At 35.9% G+C, this 17,090-nt stretch overlaps 1 pseudogene; it reads left to right on the forward strand.

Moving 5' to 3' along the window:
* The first annotated feature begins 3,636 nt into the window (after window positions 1-3,636).
* LOC128524467 (E3 ubiquitin-protein ligase TRIM35-like) lies at window positions 3,637-13,019 on the forward strand (annotated as a pseudogene).
* Window positions 13,020-17,090: the final 4,071 nt, after the last annotated feature.

Genomic DNA, 17,090 nt, shown 5'->3' on the forward strand with positions numbered 1-17,090 from the left:
GAAAAAACGTGATTTTGTAAATGTTTGAAAGCAAATATGGTGCGTTGTTCTGTATTGTTTTTGGTGAACTTAAAATTAAAGAGGAGAATCACGATGCCGAATCGAAGTCCTGAGCCCAAACCTCATTTAAATTAAATTAACAAATATTATAAGTAAAAAAACAATAGCCCACGTTTAGAAAACGTTTATAAATTCTTTCCGACATGAGTTTGTTCGGTGTTATGCGCAGAGCGCCGGGAGATTTCCTGAAGCTCCGAAATCACTGGGGCATTTTTTCTAAATAGATGCTATTTTTAATAACTGATGGAGGTTTTGGGCTGTATATACACACGCATTTTTAAGGGGTTTAAAACGAATGAATAAGTCCAAGCAGACCTACATGAAAGGTGAGAAGTGAGTAACTGCGCGCGCTGTCGCGGTGTATATACTGTACAACACGCGTTTATACACTTTATAAACGCATGTACTTTACAAAAGACGAACAGCTTTATTTCAGGCATAAATTCACAATCACATCACATTCCAGCTATTATTTCCAGCCGTGGTTAAATAATGGATGAAATAATTATTAAATGCTGGACACTAACAGCAAATATAATGATTATTATAAAAAAGCCCGAAGAAGTTCGTGTTCATGAAATAATATTTACTTAATAATATAATATATATAGTTCATTCATGTCTTCTGATGATGTCGACACATTTTTACGTTTTAAATAAGATATGTTGGCATATTCACGAATCAGGACATTCGCATAGTTAAGACTATCAGATAGCCTACTATCAGGAAATTAAATTAATTTTAACACCATTTAAACCGAAGCATTGCCATGTCTTTCACTGTTTTGTCCCTGTTAAGACATTACAAAAAGTATATAAGAAACTTTTAAAGCACGAATTTGGGCATCTCATTTCATCATTATAAAAATAATATGAAGCACATATACACACATTCATCATGAAAGATCTGTTGTAAAGCAAAATAAAATTCATGTTTGCTTCAGCATTGAAAACAATATTGTTTAAGACTAAGTAATTATACAGAATTCTTCGTTGTACAGTACTTGGTCCGGCTTTTAGATAAAGTCCTTCCATGCGCCATCTGGCGGATATTCAGTGAAGCACAACACATTTATTTAAATTCCCGAATGTTGCTTACGGCAAGTCGCTAAATTGCGGCATCTCGCGAGAAAACACGCGCAGTCCTAATGGCCACATCTGTATATAAATATATATATATATATAATAAAACAAAAACATTAAAATGTTGGACTTGAATTAAAATGACACACACACATAATCGTTTTTTTGTGTCTAAGTAAATTCTTACATTTCTTAAAAAAAAAAGGTAAACATTTGTGGTATTTAATAGCATTCACTGGTTATCAAGTTGATTTACAGGTCAATCTGCATTTGAAAATGATTTAAAATTACCAAAATCAAACATATCGAAATACTGTAAGTAAGTAGGCATAATAATAAATAATATATGTTCTTATGAAGTCTGATCTACATCAAAGGTGAGAAAAGGTATGACAATAACTGAGCACGCTGTTGCGTTGTATATACTGTACAACACGCGTGTACAGTATCAGCGCAAAATCGCGGCATCTCGCGGGAAAACACGTGCAGTCTTAATGGCCACATCTGTATATATATATAATTTTTTTTATTTGAAAGTCAACTTTTGAACCTGTTTTGAACACATACACACATGCAAACACATTTTATAGAAATGCACTTGATTAATTTAATTTGCCTTACATTGTTGAATGAGGATTAGTTCCAAAACCAAAAATCAACATTGATTAAATGTTTGTCTTTTTAAAACAGGAAAGCAATGAATTATCAACATTGATTCAGCATTATTTAGCATTGAAAAATCAACCTCAACCAAAATGATGATTCTGATGCAATTTCAACATTAAATCAATGTCACCTTGGACCCTGGAGTTTGTACAAAGGTAAATATTGTTTTCGTATTGTGCCTTATTTCCCAGATCTGTTAAAACCTATTTAATATAAATTGTACAATGATTTAACAGGAAGCAGAGAACTGTCAATGACATAAATCAGGCACCACCATAATGTAATGTTTGTTCTCATACTGTACATATTATTACGTTTAAAAAAATATATTATCTGTATTTAATACAAGTCTCTTTTTTTATGTAGTGCTTTATCAATACACTTTCAATTGTTACACTACTCATATGGCAGAAATGTTCAGATAATACAAATCGTGTTTATTTAGTTCATGCACATATTGTGTTCACTTAATGTAAAATAATAAAGATATTAAATTACTTACATTTTTTTAATTATTTACATTACAGTTGAGAACAAATATGGCAGGTTCATTTGATTCCAAGTCTAATATATGTTATTTCTACATTGCTTTTTAGGCACTTCGTTGGTTTGAATCCTGAGAGAGGGACAAAGGCCAGCCAGGTAAAGGTGATCTCCAAAAAGACTGAAACTTTTCCATAAAAAGACTGCGACTGTACATGTCCATGTAGCCACCCTTTTGGACTTTGAGTGGGGCTTTGTTCAGTAATACAAAGTCAGTACAGCACATGTTCAACATCCTGTTTTGGATCTGAAGTCAGTGCTGTGCTCTGCCCATGGGTGTTTTGATGCAAAGTCAGTGCAGTATTTTGCAATTGAGTGTTCATGCAAAGTCTGTGAAAGTGTTGTTTATGCAAAGTCAGTGCAGTGTATATTACAACATATTTGTTTAAATTCATAGGATTTCAGTATGCTGCTATTTTACATGTTGAGAACATGTATTTTGCATTTTGTCAATTATTTTAATGTCCACATATTAGTGGAAACAATGTTTATATGTTGGCTTTAATAAAAAATCTAATGTTTTAAGGCTAGATCTTTTGTCTAAGCAATTTGTTTAAGAAATTAAGAAATTAAATTTAAATCATAAATAACATTAATATAAAAGAAAAATAAATTATTTTATAATAAAACCTCATACTGAAGCAGTATAATGCTAACCAATATTTTACAGTGTTATACAGTACATCATATATTTTTACAGTTCAGTACTGTAATATATTTTAAAGTAATAAACTGTCATTTGATATTACAGTACATGAACTGTAAAATTACAGCTCAAAGCCGGAAAATCTAGCTGCCAGCTGTTTACTGTAAATTAACAGGATTTTTTTTTACAGTGTACACTCTAATGTAAAAAGGTGGCACTGCATTATAATGGTATGCATCATGCCTCAGTTGATCTACCAGCATTATCCACTTCTGTTACATCAGATGTGATCTCTTCATCGTCATCTTCATCCTTCAGTGGAAATATGCAAGTATACATCATCTGGCAAAAAGAAAAAAAATCTAAATATCTAAAAGCAACTAAAGGTACCTACAAAGTTAAATAAGTGAAATGGTGGAGCTAAAGTCACTCGACAAGGAACAACTGTGAGACGATCAGAGTATGACATCACAGTGTGCATCACCTCACAATCACTAATGAAGCAAAGGTACAGACTCAACATACAAGCACCATCTGTGACAGAGAATCGCCCCCTTACAGTATCTACTATGATGTAACTATGATGTAACAGTATAGGGTCTGTTTATAAAAACTTGCATGTAAGAGACTACAGTCAGTAACATGTGAGACAGGGAAGCGCATCGGCTGCTGCTCATCTCAGGAACACTGATGGTATGATAACACCGCTCTTTACTTATACTAAGGACTGATCACTTGAATCTTGATTGAGTTACTTAATATTTAATTTATTCACTATAGTTCTCATTACAAGAGAGTAACTTATGTTATGCTGTGATTGTTGTTTAAGGGTTACCATGTATTCACCAAAAATGTAGTATGATGTTGTGTATTACATGTCTCTTAAAGGGTAATAAAATAGTGTGTGTTAGTTAGTTGTTTTGGAAGTTTAGTTAAATAATTCTGTTGTTGTGTTTATTTAAACTTTATCTAACTGTGTGTTTTAAAAGTAGTAATTTTTTCTGGTTTTCATTTAAGGTTATCCACCTCGCTCTCTCTCTCACTTATTGAATCCACTTTAAATGATTATTGTGTAACGCGCAAAGCTGTCAGACACAAGAATTAAAAGTGATTGCAGAGTTGATCCCCATGTCCCCTGTAGTTGGCTATGGCTTTTTTCGAGTTTGAAGCGGAGGCTGATGTGCAAATTCCCAGATAACCCGACAGTACCTGACAACAAAACACTTACAACTGTGACAGACTGTGTTCTTTCTGTAGGGTCCATTAATACAATCCCGCTAGCAGTATTTATAAGTAAATACATCCCATAAAATTCTCAATATTATCAAAGAAAAACCAATAATGCAGGAAAAAAAACATGTCAAAGTAATACAACTAAGATCACAGTAGCCTATTTATCATATGCAGTTAAATATAGTAAGCCTGAATAAAAGCATTAAGCATGATCAAAAGGCTTTAAATGACAGAGATAGTATTTTATAAAGTCATATAATGAAAACAAATCGTAGTGGTAAACTTACATTTCACCATGTTAGTGTCTTTAGCCTTCTTTCTATTAGCTACATGACGGAAGGAATATACTAAATCGTGTTTAATCAATAGTTCAGTAAATGTGTAATCAAATATTACCTTTTTTGCAGAATGTTTTTGTGCTTCATTTTGACTTGGCTCAAAGTTTTTCTGGCTCCAGAAAGATTACACCTTATTAAATAAGAAACCATATATTCCTAGTCAATATACATTGGTACTTTAAACTAAAGTAATGAATGGCAGGAAACGTAAATGTTCATAGTGATTAAACAGTCAAAGGGATGCAGAAGGGGTGTTCAATTATTTTGCAATATAATAAAAGGGGAGGCGATGTCAAATTTGCAATTTAATACACTCACGCATTTACTCTGTCCGTTATTTTTTGCCAAGTCAACTCTCTTTCTTTAGCTGATGCAGCCGTATTGCTTTTTTTCATAATTTTTGGCGTGAATTCTTCATATGTGCACATTAAAACCTCCAACTCGCCTTTGTAAAGTATGCCGCTCTCTTTTTTTCACTTTGACTCGTGAAATTGGCGATCCATTGAAAACGTCTTTATGTATGCACCGTTCACGCGGATTAACTCTAGGTAACCAGTAGGAGGGTGATTAAACTTACTCTTCTCAGGTATTTTGAAACCGACGTACTCATGGTATGTGGGTTTGTGGTAAATTAACCCAGAGGGTATGATTTACCAAATGGTAAGTTAACCAAGCTTTCTGAAATAACCGCCTGGTGGAGCTGGGGATTGAACCGCCAATCTTCCGATTAACTCAGTTCTTTAGCCCTCTGAACCACCACTGCCCCACAGTGCTCCATTATGTAAAGCTGAAAGAGACTTCAGATGAAATGGAGGAGAAAGAAAATTATAAGAAAGTCAATCAGTGAGTTTGCATCGCCATTGCTTTTGGTGTGGGAAAGAAGTGGTGATTAAGGTGATTTAGGTGTATGCACAGATTTCCAATGGCTGAAGGACCGTGAAGGATGCTCATCCACTTCCTCATCAAGCAGATCAGGAACACAACGCAGGAACATCCACTACAAGTAGCCTCACTTGGGCTTTTCTATGAGTTGGTCTTCAAGGTCACATGAAATGTCGCATATATGTCATGCAACTGTATGGTTTGACAGGGGGATAGCTTTAAATTTTGCGGCCCTTTTCTCAACCAGCATAATAGACACCAACTCTACAGCAGCAGGGATTTTACCATACGTGACGATTTTCTTACAGCTTTCTTTCAAATAAGTCGATTGTCTTATTAACGTGACTGGGGTCTGTTGTCGCTAGTGTCTTCATAATTATTGGGTCTCATGCTGTCTGCTGCCACTGGTTTAAAACACAAAACACACATGGTTCTCCATACCCACCGTGAATCCAAGCGCAAGATAGGCATCATCATATTTTCTTTTCGGCTGGCTTTTTGATTGATTAGACTTACTGCCTGTTGTTTATTTTTGTCTGCTTGCGTTGAATCACCTGCTTTTTTTGTGGTCCATGTAACAAACTTATCCATTGCCCACCACATATGCTATTGACCCGCTTTGTGAAAGTTTCCTTATATTGTTCTTCTGCAAATAACATGTCCGGGCCCTGAACTGATGTTATTTTAATTTACTTGAATTTATGACCCATTTCTTTGTATCTGGTTGTTCTTATTATTTTCCACTAATTTCCTCCCATTCATAGCATCCCACCTGTCATGTCTTTATTCCCCACTAGTGGGCGTCCCACACTTTTGAGAACACCGGCTTTGTTTTAACAGAGTGGGTCATAATTTTACCTCAAATCCTTTAAATTTAAACTCATAACTTGAAACCCTTTTTACGATGAACTATTCAGTGTTTCTTTGAAAACAAACGTTTATAAAGAATATGAATCTTTAATGTGTAGTATTTCATTAATGACCTCTAACTGATCTGATTGATTCTTACAGAGCACTGAAGTGGGAGGAGCTTTTTTTTTATATTTTATTTTTCAAACAGATGAAATATACAATTACCTTCAGGAGAACATTAACATCGAAAGTAGATAGAAGTAAGAAGAGGGGGGAAAAAGTCAATTACAGTAAGGGGGTATCAAAGTCCAAATTTGAAGCTTAAATTTTAACCTATTTGCATAAACCAAGGCAAAGATCTTGTAATTAACTGTAAGAAGTGTAATTGGTCTACAGTTATCTATTAAGAGAGAATCTTTTTCAGGTTTTGGGATAAGGGAAATAATACTCTGTTTCATTGTTGAAGTCATTTCTCTCTGAACAACACATTCGTTATACATGTTAAGTAACGGGGATTGTATTAAATCCCAGAAATAAATGTAAAATTCAATGGGAAATGGGATTTCCTTCTTTTTATAGAAAATAGAGCAGATTTAATGTCTTCAATTGTTAAAGAGGTCACACAATAATCTTTAAAATCATTATCAATGACAGGAATGTGATTCTTAACTGTTTCAAAGAAATTCTCACAATTATCCATATTGAATTCAGATGTATAAAGGTCATTATAAAAGGCTGTTACAAAAGTAGAAAGTAGTGCATTTGACACTATTATTATTCAGAGCTGTCAAAGAATTTCTTCTGCAATTCCTTTTTTCTAAAGCAAAAAAATAACTGGAATTGGTCTCTCCTTCCTCAAGCCACTTGGCTCTAGATCTAATATAAGCCCCTCTAGCCAAATCCAAATAAGCTTGATTAATTTGAAGATTTAATTCCTTTAAGTGCAATTCTTCTTCCTGAGTTAGTGTTTTTTGCAATAAAATATTAATATTTTTTAATTCATTTATTTTTTTATTCTTTAAGGCTTTAATATCTTTACTTTTTTTAATAGCAATCTGCCTAGCCTTATATAAAAAAAAAATCCATTTGACTTTATTCTTCAGTCGTCAGTTTTTTTCGAGAATGTATCTGAAAGTAAGCTTTTATCACTATTATTAAAGGAAGCATCTTTTAAGAGTGAATTATTAAATTTCCAATAACCACATAACCTTGGAATTTGATCATTTTTGCTAACATTTCTGCATAATTTTAAACATATTTGTTTATGATCAGACAGAGGGGCAAAAAGAAGTCAATTCTTGATTGGGAGGATCTATTTCTATTGGACCAAGTAAATTCGTGTAAATCAGGGTGAAAAAAACACCATGTATCAGTAAGAGAAAACTCTGCACATAATGCTTAAATATTACTATTTAAATGAAGATATTGCATGTGGGAGGAAATCGTTCCAAAGTCCTGTCAACACACTGATTAAAATCGCCGCCTAGAATTGCAAAAGAGTCAGGGTAATTAATAAGCATTTCTTTTAATTCAGAGGTTATCTGAGAAAACAGAGACCCATTATCCGATCGAGAACTACAACCATAAATATTACAAACAACAAAGGTAATGTATATATAGTGATAAAATAATCCATCTCCCTTCGTCAGATGACTTTACTCCAAATATTTGCCCTTTGAATTTGTGCAAGAGAATTGAAACTCCAGCCGAGTGGTTAGAACCATGACTACAAAAAATAGTAGTACCTCAGTGATTTTTCCAAACCTTTACATCCATTTCACATAAATGTGTTTCCTGGAGGAAGATTATATCAGACTCACTGCTCTTACAGAGCAAAAAAAAAACTGCTCTCCTTTTTACAGCATCATGCTGTAACGTCATAGCACGTTTAAAGAAACAACAGAAAACAAATTTTATTTAAATTCCTTTTAACACCAAAAACGATCTAATACCTCCTAAATCTGAACAGACAAATTCCTAAATCGAAATAGGAATAATATATAACGAAACATAATCTTTTAGCACGGAATATATCCTTTACAACATTGCATGTTATTCTAATGCAAGTATGCAAAAAGAAATAAATGTCACTTTAAACAGGCCCTATTATGCTTTTTCAAATATGATCTTTCATGCAGTGTGTCATGTAGCTGTATGTGAACATAAACTATCTGCACTATCTGTGACACTGACAGGGCACGATAAATGAATTTTTTGTCTATTAAAAAAAAGAGTCGGCCTACATTTGCCTAAACGAGTCGTTAGCAAATCTATTTTTACTCTCTTATGGATCCATGTCACTCCGTAACATGTCCGCCCACGTTCTACGTCGTGAACAACTTGCCTACCATCTTACAATTAACGTTACCACACTCTTGTTAATGTGACCGAGTATTCATGTTGGGTTCGCTTAAACACTTTGTAATATAAAAAAACAATAAAAAACGAGAGCACACGAAATCCTTTTTAACTGTTTATTCTCCACCATTCACCAAAACTGAATTTAACACTCGCAAAGTGGCAAGGCGCATACGCACTTCGCGTGTGTGGATGCATTTTTTTTTCATCAAAAAATTCATCCACACACACGAAGTATGCATGCAAGAGGATTTTGTGTGATCTCGTTTTTTATTTTTTTTTTTTTTTCACAAATGCAACAATTTCACCATAAACATGAAACATCCTCAGTATATGAAGCCAGGGATGCTGGACAAAGATTTTTTCCCCACCGTGCCACCAGTTTGTATGTGGTCATGTGACATGTGATTATTGTTGCTGCGTCTGATTGGTAAAACAGTCATCTCTTCTGCTCTCTCCTTTTCTCTCTCTTCTCCTCTCCCTGTCTCTCTGTACAGCTCCATGTCTCTCCTGAGCTGCCAGTGATCCAGACCCCCTCTGTCCTCTGAACCTGTCTCACTCGTCCTGGTGTCCCTCTTCTGGTTGGAGATCTGGTCACATGGACTGTGGTCTGTCTGGGATGTGTATGGTGACTGGGGACGGTTCCACTTTACCATGAAGACGGTCCTGTCCTCTGTTCCCATGCAGACAGCTATTTTCTGAGGACTCGTGACTGCAGTCACTCGATAGTTCAGGACTTGAGACAACTGTTAAAAGCGAATTGAATTGAATTGAAAACAGTAGATCCACCTGGTTAAAGGAAATTATTATTAACTGAACCTACAAAGTCTTGTTTTTATCCTGAAACAAACCTAAAATCAGGGTGTGATTACTTTTTACCAAAGTGAAACTCTGAGCATTTGGACTGGAGAGAACAACAGCAGCTAAATTAAATGGCCTCTAAGTTTTCAGAGGAGGATTTCTCCTGTCCTGTGTGCTGTGAAATCCTCAAGGATCCTGTTATTCTGAGCTGCAGTCACAGTGTGTGTAAAGTGTGTTTGCAGAAGATCTGGGAGACCAAAGGATCCAAAGAATGTCCTGTTTGTAGGAGGAAGTCGTCTATGGATGATCCTTCCACAAACCTGGTGTTAAAGAACCTGTGTGAGACTTCCTTACAGGAGAAAAGTCAGAGATCTTCATCAGCGTCTGAAACAGTCTGCAGTCTGCACAGTGAGAAACTCAAACTCTTCTGTCTGGACAATCAACAGCTGGTGTGTGTGGTGTGTCAGACTTCAAGAAAACACACCGTCTGTACATTTCGCCCCATTGACGAGGCAGTAACAGACTGTAAGGTAAATATTATATTCCTGTGAGGTTATGGATCACAGGACAAATAAATGAGGAATAACCTTTAATCTCCCTAAATTATCTACATGGTCAATGTAAAAAAAAAAAAAAAAAATCTGTGATAATTAAATTACATAATTGCTTTTTAATTAGTTTATTCATATGATAACTACCAAATATGTTAGTCTAATATTTTATTATATTATTATAAGTGTCACCTGTAGAAACAACCAACATCATATACGTCTAAACTTTTTATAAATTCTATCTGAAGTTTAAAAGGCCATCAGAGTGTTTATGAAAGAGAACAGAACTACAGTATTACAGTTACATTACTTTTAAACTCACATTAAATACTGTAGAGTTAAATCCTGTCAGTGATCTGAGTTAATGATGTGTAAAATAAGAGCTGAAACACAGAGTCTCCATGCAGTGTGTTGATTTGTTACAGGAGAAGCTCAAAACTGCACTGAAGCCCCTACAGGAGAAACTGAAGATCTTTAACGACTGTAAACTGAACTGGAGTCAGACTGCAGAACATATAAAGGTTAGAATCAATAACATGGTTTTGATATTAGAATTATATTCTGCATCACATATAATCAGTTATATTTCATTTAATTTCCTCTTCACTGAAGATTCAGGCCCGACACACAGAGCGTCAGATTAAGGAGGAGTTTGAGAAGCTTCACCAGTTTCTACGAGATGAAGAGGCAGCCAGGATCACTGCACTGAGAGAGGAAGAGGAGCAGAAGAGTCAGATGATGAAGGAGAAGATTGAGAAGCTGAGCAGAGACATATCATCTCTTTCAGACACAATCAGAGCCACAGAAGAGGAGATGAGAGCTGAAGACGTCTCGTTCTTACAAGTGAGGATCATTTAGTCAGTATTTATACTGTGAGAAAGTCAAACTTCTCTCCATCATCAGAAACGTCACATTTCAGTGGTGTAAAAATGTAAATCATATCCACTGATGTTTGCTTTGTTGTTTTACAGAACTACAAGGCCACAGTGAAAAGGTGAGTGATGTGCTTCCTGTCTCTCTCGTTCTCTGTGTTTCTGAACCCAAACCCACAGCAACACTGACTCCTGAATGTTTTTGCAGAGCCCAGAGCACACTGTGGTATCCAGAGGAGCTTTCAGGAGCACTGATCCATGTGGCCAAACATCTGGACAACCTGAAGTTCAGGGTCTGGAAGAAGATGCAGCACACTGTCCAATACTGTAAGACTTAGTTTTATCTTTGTATGTGTTGTTGATGATGATGATGATGATGATCTGTTCACTTTTCATTTTGACCATAATGCAAAATAACTTTTATTTTAAAATGTTTTGATTGCTGTCAGACTGTTCAATAATTGAGATGCATCAGTTACAATTTTTAAATATATTGTTTAAATTTGTAACTAAAACACATCAAAAGGGCACAAGACATGATGTTAAGTTATATACGTTATTAAGTTTATTTCTTTGTTAATATTTAGGAAAATTTAGCCAATATTATCATAACATAATGTTTAATGTAGCTTAGCTAGTCGTGTGTGTTTGTGTGTGTGTGTGTGTGTGTGTGTGTGTGTGTGTGTGTGTGTGTGTGTGTGTGTTTTCAGTACCTGTAACTCTGGACCCCAACACTGCTGATCCTTATTTCATTATATCTGATGATCTGACCAGTGTGAGACTCAGTGATGAGAGACAGAAACTTCCTGATAATCCAGAGAGATGTGATATTGATTATTGTATCCTGGGCTCTGAGGGCTTTAACTCAGGGACTCACTGCTGGGATGTTGAAGTTGGAGACTGTACATGGTGGTCTGTGGGTGTGATGACAGAATCTGCTCAGAGGAAGGGAGGTGTATTATACAGAAGTGGAATCTGGTGTGTGGGGTGTAATTATGATGGTAAATATAGAGCATGTTCTACACCACACACACTCACTCCCCTCTCAGTATCACAGAAACTCCAGAGGATCAGAGTGAAACTGGACTGGGACAGAGGAAAACTGTCATTCTCTGACCCTCTCACTAACACACACATACACACTTTCACACACACATTTACTGACAAATTACTGCCATTCCTATGTGTTTATGGTGAAGAATCTCCTGTAAAGCTCCTCCCACTTCAGTGCTCTGTAAGAGTCGATCAGATCAGTTAGAGTTTATTAATGAAATACTGCACATTAAAGATTCATATTCTTTATAAACGTTTGTTTTTAAAGAAACACCAAATAGTTTATTGTGAAAAGGGTTTTAAGTTACAGAATGAATTTAAATGAAAAGGATTTTGAGGTAAAATAATGACCTACTCTGTTAAAGAGATGTTAAATAAAAAAAATGTGATATTAAGTTTTAATAACTACAGAGCACTTTTCCTCTAAATGTTCAGTTCAGGGCTTCAAAACCAAATAAACCACAGGAGGAAATTAAAATCATAAGTCTGTTTTAATGTACAATTCCACTTACTCACTCATCATCTACACCGCTTTATCCTGTATTCAGGGTTGTGGGGGCGGAGCCTATCCCAGGAGACTTAGGGCACGAGGCGGGTACACCCTGGACAGCGTGCCAATCTATCGCATGGCACACACACCTAAACACACATATTCACACACTCCAGGCAATTTGGGAACGTCAATTAGCTTAACCTGCATATCTTTGGACTGTGGGAGGAAACCGGAGTACCCGGAGGAAACCCACCAAGAACAGGGAGAACACGCAAACTCCATACACACAGAGACGGGAATCGAACCCGGACCCTGCAGGTGCAAGGCGACAGTGCTAACCACTACACCACCGTGCCACCCAATTAAATCTGAAATTGATTATTTAATTCTGATGTTTTCAAATGAATAATAAACAGACGTTAAAAGTTTATGTCTTTACTGTATTTGTACTTGTTAGCGCTGTGCTGTTAATCTTGGGTGAGATGTTTAACTGGCTGTGTGTGTTGTGTGTAAAACTGTGCAGTGGAGGAGATTTCAAGCTGTAAGTCCCTCCACCAGCATTTTTTATTTTTTTTTGGAAGATCAGAAGGATTTGTATGTTAATCCTGCATTAGGTGATCATTTGAAGTCACAGTTTAATAAAAGAAAAAAATATATAAATAAACTATAAAGTGCAATGAAATCAGTTTGCTCATAATGTTAATAAAAATATTTCTTTTTCATAATTGGACACTTAAAACATACAGAAAATATATGAGGGGTGTTCAAGTCAAACTGGGACTGTTTTATCTCAGTTATGAGAGTAAAAACTCCCTTTATTTCTCTATATAATCTCCTCATTCACTAGTGCACTTTTCCCAGCTTTTCACTAGTGCTTGGATACCATCAAGGTAGAAAGATTTCTCCATACACCAGGACTGTCTGCTTCATGTCTCGAACACTGGCCTCCCAGGAACTCCTTTAATGGTCCAAACGTCAGGACTGTACAGGGAATGTGGCAGTAACTCCCAGAACAGTTCCTGTAACGTGCAAGTGGTGTTTGTGAATGATATTCTGTATAGTTCCTGTAGACAGATGCATGTCTTCCACAAGTTTTCTTTCGCTTTTCAGGGATCAGTGTTCTTCTTGCTGACAGTTCACAGGAACAACTGATCCACCTCAACTGGGATCATTATTCATGGATGTACGAACCTCTTTAAAATGTTCGCACTGTTTCACTGCGGCTAAATGTTTTATTACTATACTGTGCTTTAAGGCTCTTGTAAATGTCAATCAGTGAAGGGTCTTCATTAACAAGAGATCGAGAAATTTCATGACAAAGCCCTGTTTGACTAGAACACCCCTTGTAAATTTGTAGAATTTATATAACTACACTGTAAAAAAACAAACAAAAAAAACCTTAAACTAACAACACTAAGTTTAGCAGGTAAAAGACTCTATTTTACAGATTTTATTTTTTACATTTATAAGATTTAACACCTTCATTAAACTAACAACACATTTAGCAGCAAAAGGCTTTCATTTAACATTTATCATTTTTTCCTTAATTATTACAAACACCTTCAATAAAGCAACAGCATTAGACATTTAGCAGAGAAACGGTTATTTTATAATTTTTCTAAATTCATATCAAACATCTTTAAATGAAGCAACACCACAAGTTTAGAAAAGAAATCCTGTTATTTCACTTATTTTTCATAAATTCCCATAAACACACATGTTCAATAAAGTGTTAAAAACATTACAGTCTCAAGTTTTTGTTATTTTGAAAAAAAAAAAATAACCTGCAGAACTGTTACACAGTACAAATATAATACAAAAACAAGTTTTTCTTGTGCTGTAGTACAATCATAAAATTAAAAAATAAAATGTATATAATATTCTCTCTCACAAACTTTAGTGTGAAATATCTCCATCGAAAAGCACAATGAAGAAATAAAGAATTTCGAACAAGATTCCCAATGTTACAATTAAAGTTGGATTGAAAACTTTATTACAAATAAAGTACAGCATGTACAGTCCTTTTTTTTTTTTTACTTTCTTTTACTGCACCATGATGAAATTGGAGACACTGATTCTGATCCCTGACATAATTCAACCCCCTGATTGAGCTTGTATAAAGATGTGGCCATTAAGACTGCACGTGTTTTCCCGCGGGATGCCTCAATTTAGCGCGCAGCGCACCGCGACTTGCCGTAAGCAACTTTTGGGAATTGTGCTTCACTGAATATCCGCCAGATGGCGCATGGAAGGACTTTATTTAAACGCCGGACCAAGTACTGTACAACGAAGAATTGTGTATAATTACTTAGTCTAAAACAATATTGTTCCCAATGCTGAAGCAAACATGAATTTTATTTTGCTTTACAACAGATCTTTCATGATAAATGTGTGTATATGTGCTTCATATTTTTTTCATAATGATGAAATGAGATGCCCAAATTCGTGCTTTAAAATTCTTAATAAGTTTCTTATATATTTTTTGTAATGTTTTAACAGGGACAAAACAGTAAAAGACATGGCAATGTCTCGATTTACATGGTGTTGAAATTAATTTAATTTCCTGATAGTAGGCTATCTGATAGTCTTAACTATGCAAATGTCCTGATTCGTGAATATGCCAACATATCTTATTTAAAACGTAAAAAATGTCTCGACATCATCAGAAGACATGAATGAACTATATATATTATATTATTAAGTAAATATTATTTTATGACCACGAGCTTCTTCGGGCATTTTATAATAAGCATCATATTTGCTGTTTGTGTCCAGCATTTAATAATTATTTCATACATTATTTAACCACGGCTAGAAATAATAGCTGGAATTTGATGTGATTGTGAATTCATGACTGAAATAAAGCAGTTTGTCTTTTGTAAAGTACTTTCACTTTACAAAAGGCAGCGTTTTTATAAAGCGTTTTTTAAAGGCAGCGGTTTTATGTAGGTTGATAAACGTGTGTTGTACGGTATATACACCGCGACAGCGCGCGCAGTTACTCACTTCTCACCTTTCATGTAGGTCTGCTCGGACTAATTCGTTTTAAACCCCTCAAAAATGTGTGTGTATACAGCCCCAAACCTCCATCAGTTATTAACAATAGCATCTATTTAGAAAAAATGCCCCAGTGATTTCGGAGCTTCAGGAAATCTCCCGGCGCTCTGCGCATAACACCGGGCCAACTCATGTCGGAAAGAATTTATAAACGGTTTCTAAACGTGGGCTATTGTTTTTTTTTTACTTATAGTATTTGTTAATTTAATTTAATTGAGGTTTGGGCTCAGGACTTCGATTCGGCATCGTGATTCTCCTCTTTAATTTACTCCATAGTTTTAATCAGCGCTCAGCCGCATGCATGAAGTTTTCCAGAGCGCACCGGCAGAAGTAGACTAATGATTATGAACGCGTCGGGAAAACAGCAAGCAGACTGACTCTGACCATTTAAAAAAACGTTTGCGTTCATTTTCTGACGCGCTCAAGTTCACCAAAAACAATACAGAGCAGCGCAGCTTATTTGCTTTCAAACATTTATAAAATCACGTTTTTTCGTTATTGTGAGTGCGCTTAAATAAAAGTTGAGTCTTATAAAGGCATGTAGTCTTATATAGTTTTATTATATAGTTTTTGCACATTAATCAGAGTCCTCATCTGTTACATCTTTGAGGACAATAGTTTTTTTTCAGCCTGTCACGGCGTGCGCCCAAATCAATATCGCTCCTTGCTCACTAGTTAGGCCGCCTCCCCTTCGGGGTTTGTTGGTTTACAGTGGATTTTACTACGCGGTGTGAGTGAAACGCGTGCACACAACGCGGAAGTGCGGCATGCAAACGGGGCAAATGGAACGCGGCCCAGAGACTTCAAAGAAGAGCAAGCGCGAGCGGACGGAGGCAGGAGCTGCTGTCCGCGGATGGCCGTCGTATTCGTATTTTATAGCGCAGGGTGCAAACCCGGGATCATTCGCATGGATGAGCTATGTCCAGCTCTGTACCAGCATGTCATGTGGGCATTATAAGACCAAAAAGTGGCAGCTGGCACGCCTAAAAATAGACGCAGGTTAATTTTTTTATAGTCTAAATTAAAATCCTCCTCTTTAGTGCCTCCTATTCCTATTAATCCTATTGTTCTTTTAGTGTCACTGCGTGTGCTTACAATGCCAGACAACATTCAAATGCAAATTATTCACTCTCCCCAAGTGTGAATCAGCTGTTCTCACCTATACATATTAACCTATACGTTCTCACCTAAAGTGTTTAGGTGAAATTCCACCTATACAAGTGTGACATATATGAAAAGAAAAAAAATAGGAAGGGGCAAATACTTTTTCATGGCACTTCACGTGTAGTCAGATTGTTCCACTGGGCTGAAACTGTGGCAGGTGGAGTTATAGCACTTTTCAAATCACACTTACTATACACTGATATAAATAACTTTGAATGATGAATTCTACGTTAATATGATCTCGGGCTTGCTCCACATTATAAAAGCAAAGCGCGGAGATGGAGATCAGGGAAGTACGTTATGTGGTGGAAAATAGGCAGTGGCGGTTCTACACTGAATTGCTCCGCGGGCGAGACTCCCTCCAGCCCCCCGTCAGCGCCACTTCTAACCAACCAAACCCCCTGTCTGAAGTCTGCTCGGTCTTGTTAATTTGTTTTA

This window comes from Clarias gariepinus, chromosome 5 (assembly GCF_024256425.1).
Source record: "Clarias gariepinus isolate MV-2021 ecotype Netherlands chromosome 5, CGAR_prim_01v2, whole genome shotgun sequence".
NCBI lineage: Eukaryota > Metazoa > Chordata > Actinopteri > Siluriformes > Clariidae > Clarias > Clarias gariepinus.